The following is a 7,289-nucleotide window of genomic DNA, read 5'->3' on the forward strand; positions in this document are numbered from 1 at the left end:
ACTTTGAGCTGAAACATAGAATGATCCAACTACTTTATGCAAATGGGCAGTTTATGGGTCTTCCACATGAGGATCCACAACAGCATATCCTGAACTTCTTAGAGATCAGTGATACTTACATCACTAACGGAGTCACTCCATACTACGTGAGGCTCACACTTTTCACATTCTCTCTGTTGGGTGAAGAAAAATGATGGCTGAAGGCAGAACCAGCTAATACTATTACATCATGGAATGATCTAGCAAGGAAAGTTTTGGCAAGGTTCTTCCCTTCAGGCAAAACTGCAAAGATCAGAAGTGAGATAGTCGCCTTTAAACAGAAAGCTGGGGAGTCTTTATACTCAGATTGGGAGATATTCAAGGGGCTGCTCAAAGACTGTCCTCATCACAATAAGACAAAGAAAGTGTTAACTCACATTTTCATAGAAGGGCTACACCCAGAGACAAAGATTGTGGTAGATGCTACAGCTGGAGGTCAAGTGTTGGAAAAAAGCTTTGATGATATGAACAAATTCTCCAAAAGCAATCCTGATTGGCAAGGAGAGATGGGCAGACACACAGTGCAAATATTTACAGGGGTTCCCGAGTTAGATGTCGTCTCTGCATTATCAGAGTAGATTTCCACATTGACTAACCAGGTCAATCAGTTGACCTTTGTTATTAACAAGCAACAAGCACAGCCAGTGCAACAGGTTCAATTATTTTGTGAAGTATGCGGAGAGGGTCATACGAGCGACATATGCCCAGTTAATCCATAGTCTATCTATTTTATGGGTAATGAAAATAGGGGCAAAACAACAGTATGGGAACACTTACAATCCTAACTAGAGGAACCACCCAAACTTCTCTTGGGGTGGAAACCAAGGGGCTCAGAATCCGTAAAGGCCACAAGCACCTCAACAACAGTATAGACCAGTTGGAGCAAATGATGAAAAAATTTATAGCTGACCAGCAGGCCCAAATAGCAGAGATGATGAAGAAAGTAATGGCTGACCAGCAGGCCCAAGCAGTAACAATGAGAAATTTGGAGCGACAAATGGGACAACTTGTTAGTGCACAAAATACTCAACAAGTTGGAGCTCTTCCAAGCGACACTGAGACTAATACTAAGGCATCGATTAATGTTGTTTCATTGAGCAATGGGAGACCGTTAATGAGAAGCAGGCCACAATAGAGGCAGAATTAGAAAAATTAAAGGAGTATGAGAAGCCAGCTGAAGAGGTGGTGGCTACGCAACCCCCACCATTAGTTGCAAGGCCACCACCTCCGTTCCCTCGAGGATTGAAGAAAGTGAAGGATAATACCGCATATAAAAAATTTCTTGATATTTTGAAGCAGGTGCAAATCAATATTCCACTGGTAGACATCTTGCAAGAAGTGCCCAAATATGCTAAATACATCAAGGACATCATGGAAAATAAACGGAGGTTGACCAAATTCGAGACTGTGGCACTCACTGAATGTAGCTCAAGAATTCAAAGCAAGCTACCTCAGTAATTGAAGGATCCGGGTAGTTCCACTATCCAAATCTCTATTGGTAAGCATGTAGTCAAGCGAGCATTGTGTGATCTTGGAGCAAGCATCAATTTGATGCCACTATATTTATTCCGACAGCTGGGGTTAGGTGAGCCGCTCCCAACAACGGTAATCTTACCGTTGGCTGATTTCTCCCTTGCTCATCTTGAAGGAGTGAATTAAGATGTGTTAGTTTAAGTGGGTTCTTTCATATTCCCTGCCGATTTCATTATCTTGGACTACGAGCCTGATCAGGATGTCCCATTTATTTTGGGGCGTCCATTCTTAGCCACGGGCTGAGCTATTATTGATGTATACGAAGGAAAGATGACAATGAGAGTAGATGATCGAGTGGAGGTATTCAATGTGTATAAAGCACTCAGATTGCCAACCCACTATGAAGAGCTATCCATGATTTCTGTGGTGGAAATTGCTGCTACGTCATTAGTGCCTTATATGAGCCCCATAGATCCTCTTGAACGAGCTTTGATTGGGGATGAAAAAGATAGTGAAGACGAGATGATGGGAGAAATTGAGCATGTACAAGACATGTATGTCCATGGGTTTGGGAAATTTGAGGAGATGGACAGGCGTGTCACTCTAACCCCTCCTAAGCCATCTATTGAAGAAACTCCACGGCTAGAACTTAAGACCCTTCTAGCGCATTTGCGCTATGCTTATTTTGGGAACTCTGAGACATTGCGAGTGATTATCTCATCCATCTTGACTTATGTACAAGAAGAAAAATTGCTTAAAGTACTTCGTGATCATAAAAAGGCTATAGGGTGGATAATTTCTAACATCAAGGGAATCAGTCCATCATTTTTCATGCATAAAATCTTTTTGGAAGATGGACACCGCCCTAGTGTTGAGCAGCAAAGGAGATTAAATACCATTATGAAAGAAGTCGTTAAGAACAAAGTAATTAAGTGGCTCGATGCAGGTATCATCTTTCTTATCTCTGACAGCAACTGGGTAAGCCCAGTGCAATGCGTGCCTAAAAAGGGGGATGACTGTGGTAGAGAATGAGAAAAATGATCTAATTCCTACTCACACCGTGACAGGGTGGAGAGTTTGCATTGATTACAGAAGGCTCAACAAAGAAACCCGCAAGGACCACTTCCCACTTCCATTCATTGACCAAATGTTGGACAGATTAGCGGGGCATGAATATTATTTCTTCCTTGATGGTTATTCGGGATACAACCAGATTGTCATATGCCCATAGGAACAGGAGAGGGCCACTTTTACTTGTCCTTATGGTACTTTCGCCTTCAAGCGAGTGTCGTTTGGTCTTTGTAATGCACCAGCCACTTTCCATATATGCATGATGGCTATTTTTACCGATATGGTGGAAATATTTGTGAAAGTTTTTATGGATGATTTTTCAGTCCCTGGGTCTTCTTATGATGACTATTTGAAGAATTTGAGCAAGGTGTTAGCCCGTTGTGAAGAAAAAACTCTAGTGTTGAATTGGAAAAAGTGTTATTTTATGGTGCAAGAAGGCATAGTGTTAGGTCACAGAGTGTCAAGAAGCGGCATTGAAGTTGATAAGGCGAAGGTGGAGGCAGTTGAAAAATTACCTCTACCCATTTATGTGAAGGGTGTTCGAAGTTTCTTGGGACATGCGGGATTCTATCGACGCTTTATTAAGGATTTTTCAAAAATTGCTACTCCTTTGTGCAGGTTACTTGAAAAGGATGCAACTTTAAATTTTGATGACGCCTGCCTGAAGGCATTTGAATAGCTCAAAAAGAAGTTGGTGGCTGCCCCCATTATTGCAGCACCTGATTAGTCCTTACCATATGAACTTTTGTGTGATGCAAATGACCATGCTACTGGGGCAGTGCTAGGCCAAAGGAAGGACAAGATGTTTTATTCTATCTACTATGCGAGTAAGACTCTTGATGATCCATAACTAAATTACACTACCACTGAAAAGGAGTTGTTGGACGTTGTGTGGGCCTTTGAGAAATTTTGGGAATACTTGATGGGAACAAAAGTCATAGTCCATACTAATCATGCAGCAATCAGGTATCTATTTACAAAAAAAAAAGAATCCAAGGCTAGATTACCGTGTTGGATTTTGTTGTTGCAGGAATTTGATGTAGAAATATGAGATCGAAATGGCATAGAGAACCAAATAGCTGACCATCTATCAAGGTTGGAGATCCATGACCATGTGGAGGAGGGTGGACAAATTAAAGAGGCATTTTCTGATGAGCAACATTTTATTATCACCCAAGACCCTCCCACATTGTACACGGAGTATGTGAATTATCTTGTGAGTGGTGTACTTTCTCCTGAAATTGAATCTGAAGCTAGAAAGAGGTTTCTACATGATGTGAACTTCTACTACTGGGATGAGCCATATCAGTTGACGAGGATATGAATTCCAGAAAAGGAGGCAGAATTAGTGTTCAGAATTAGTGTTGTATGATTGTCATGCATCACCTTATGGGAGCCATCATTGGGGCGATAAGACAGCTGCAAAGGTATTACAATCTGGGTTTTTTTGGCCAACATTATTCAAGGATGCCCATGCATTTGTTAAGAAGTGTGACCACTGTCAAAGAACGGGATCAATCACAAAGAGGCATGAGATGCCTTTGAATAACATCCCGGAGGATGAGATTTTTGATGTATGGGGGATAGATTTTATGGGACCATTCCCATTGTCCATAGAAAACAAATACATCTTACGAGGAGTTGACTGTGTCAAAATTTGTAAAGGCGATCGCATTGCCAACAAATGATGCTATGGTGGTAACTGTGTTTGTGAAAAAGAATATATTTTTGAGGTTTGGGACTCCACGGGCCTTGATTAGTTATGAAAAGACACATTTTTGTAATCGGTTGTTGAATAACCTTCTAGCTAAATATGGAGTCCACCATAGAGTTGCCACTACATATCATCCGCAAACAAGTAGACAAGATGAGGTGTCTAACAGAGAAATAAAGCAAATATTAGAGAAGACGGTGAGTGGGAATAGAAAGGTTGGGCTGCAAAGTTAGATGATGCCTTGTGGGCATATAGAACTACATACAAAACACCAATTGGGGCGTCGCCGTATAAGCTTGTTTATGGGAACGCATGTCACTTGCCTGTTGAACTTGAACACAAGGCATACTGGGGCATTAAGAAGTTGAATATGGACCTTAAGGGCACAGGCGAGAAGAGACTCTTGCAGTTGAATGAGTTAGACGAGTTCAGGTTGCACTCTTACGAAAATGCTAAGCTTTACAAAGAGAAAATGAAAAGATGGCATGACAAGCGTATCAAACCACGTCACCTCGAACCAGGCCAACAAGTATAATTTTTCCATTATAGGCTCAAGTTGTTTCCTGGGAAGTTAAAATCGAGATGGTCAGGCCCATTTGAGGTGGTGAGAGTCGCTCCTTATGGTGCAATTAAGCTACGCGTTTTAAATGGTGAAAGAAATTTTTTAGTGAATGGACACAGAGACAAGCACTATTGGGGAGGAATAATTGATCGTGAGAAGACCAAAGTAGTACTCGCTGATGAGTAAGCGATATCATGCGTCGTGCCGCGAGTTAAATCAGACGCTTATTTTGAGGCAACCCAATTTTTATTGCTTTCATAGCTTAGTTTTTAAATAATTTTTTTAGTTAGAGTAGACAAGAGTTTGCATTTTCTTTGTAGATATAGAATTTATAGGTTGAATGGTGTGGGCCATGTAAATTGGATATATATAGGGCTCGGGGGATCGGGATATTATTTAAAAAAATAAAAATAAAAATAAACTATTTCGCGAATCAGCGCCCAGGCCAGCGAACCACGCTGCCTGGGACGCCCTTTACAGATTGTCGAAACTCCCCAACGCCAGGCCTAGCGTGTGGCGCTGGGCTGGGGGGTGAACAGGTAAGTTTTTTTTTTTTTCATTTTTTTTTGTTTTGTTTTTATTTATTAGACTAATACCCATACCCATTAACACAACCCACTAACCCAACCCGTATACCCATCTATACTAACATTATAACCCACCTTATAACCCATACACATACACATCTTAAATTAAAACACAACTCCAAAACCTTAACTCTATTTCTCTCTCTCATCTCACCGTAAATCTCTCCCTCTCTCAAGCTTTTGCCGCGACCCTTCTCCTTCCTCTCTCAAAAATTTCTCCATCTTCTCTTTTGCTCTCATCCTAAATTCTACAGGTATATTTTCTTCTTCTCTTTTTGTTCTTTTAATAGGTAGATGAAAATAAACATCCCACCTTCCAAATACCCTAATCCCCAAATTTTGCACCTAAGTTGCTTCTTAAGACTTGTTCTATGGTGGGTAGTCCGAATGTGAGACGAAATTAGTTGTGGTTGTATTGTATGTGGAGTAGTAAACTAGAATTCCCTTTACTTTGTTGAAATTTGGGAGGTCCACCATGTTCCACTATTGTTAAACTAAAGTGCACATACTTCATGCCCACAAGGTGTTTACTAAAATGGTTGAATGAATATTTTGTGCACCGGTGAAGTCTGAGTAATCAAGTGTAGTTGTATATGATATCGGGCTAAGTGTGGGGTGTGTGGGGATGATTTTACATACTTGACAGTTTGGTTTTAATGAACACATGTTGCCCACACCATGTATCCTGTATTATGTATGTATATGGTAGCACTTTGTAGGATTAGCTAATTTAGTGTAGTAGTTGTAAAAATTAAGTACCATATGCCACTTGCTTGCATTGAGGTTAATTTATTTCGCCATGATCAATCACTTGTTTGTGTGGCGTAGTTAGTGCCTTTTAGCTATTGTGTGGCATGGGGAAGTCTTAAGTACCCATTGCCTTATGGTGCAACACTTGTGAATATTATACATTGAGCTTTCGATTTTAAGTGTGGGGTCATTTTTGACTCGCGCGACAACCTTAGGCAAATTTCTTGATTCGTTCTTACATTCATGCTTATTTGTGTTGCAGGTTGTTATGGCTCGTGAAATGCAAACAAAGGCAAGGCAATAGGAAAGTCCTCCACCACTGCCCCCGCGCCCAAAAAGCGCAAGCAAGGAGAAGGATCCTCGAGTCAAGCTAAGGGGAACAAGTTGCCAAGGGATCACAACAGGCACCATTGAAACCGAGGACGCGTTTGAAAATAACTAGTGATGTTGTTATCGCATGGCATAGGGACTTCATTCCATATGGGCGGTACGTCTCCGAGATGGAGATTAATATGAAAACTTTAGAAAGGGACTTCTCGGACGTGCTTGGCCGGTTGCGAGCACTGAACATGGACAAACTCATATAATGGCCAGGCCATGCAAATTTGAGCATGGTGCGGGAACTGTATGCCAACTGGAATGCGGACTTGTTCATGTCACATGTTTGTGGAATAGACGTCCCACTGAATAGGCGGTCCTTGTGTGAATTTTTGGGGGTTGAGAACTCTGACCCGAGGAGGCTAAAGAAATTTGTCAAAATCCCATGCTACACGGTGATACGTCACACTCTTTGTGGCATCGATTCAAATGCCAAGTGGGCCAGAAAGCAAGGTGATATCCATCTTCAGATGGTTCGTTCTAATTTTAACAAAACCACGAAAGTGTGGCAGAATTTCGTGCAGGCTCGACTCATGCGAGTTGAATGCAACAGTGAATGCACTCGATCTCGAGTATGTGTGATATTCTTTTTGATGACTTGGAGACCCATTAATGTGGGTGAGATCATACTGGGGGATATAGCCCGCACATGATTTGGGCGGCAGGTTAAGAGGTTTTTCTTAGGCAACTTGCACATGCAATATATGCTCTCCTG

General features: G+C 41.4%; 1 non-coding gene across 1 annotated transcript; it reads right to left on the reverse strand.

Moving 5' to 3' along the window:
* Positions 1-287: 287 nt before the first annotated feature.
* Positions 288-392, reverse strand: LOC142167686 (small nucleolar RNA R71). The gene has a single exon (XR_012697774.1). It is a non-coding gene; the product is annotated as a small nucleolar RNA R71 (small nucleolar RNA).
* Between the last annotated feature and the right edge of the window lie 6,897 nt (positions 393-7,289).

This window comes from Nicotiana tabacum, chromosome 12, assembly GCF_000715075.1.
Source record: "Nicotiana tabacum cultivar K326 chromosome 12, ASM71507v2, whole genome shotgun sequence".
NCBI classification, from domain to species: domain Eukaryota; kingdom Viridiplantae; phylum Streptophyta; class Magnoliopsida; order Solanales; family Solanaceae; genus Nicotiana; species Nicotiana tabacum.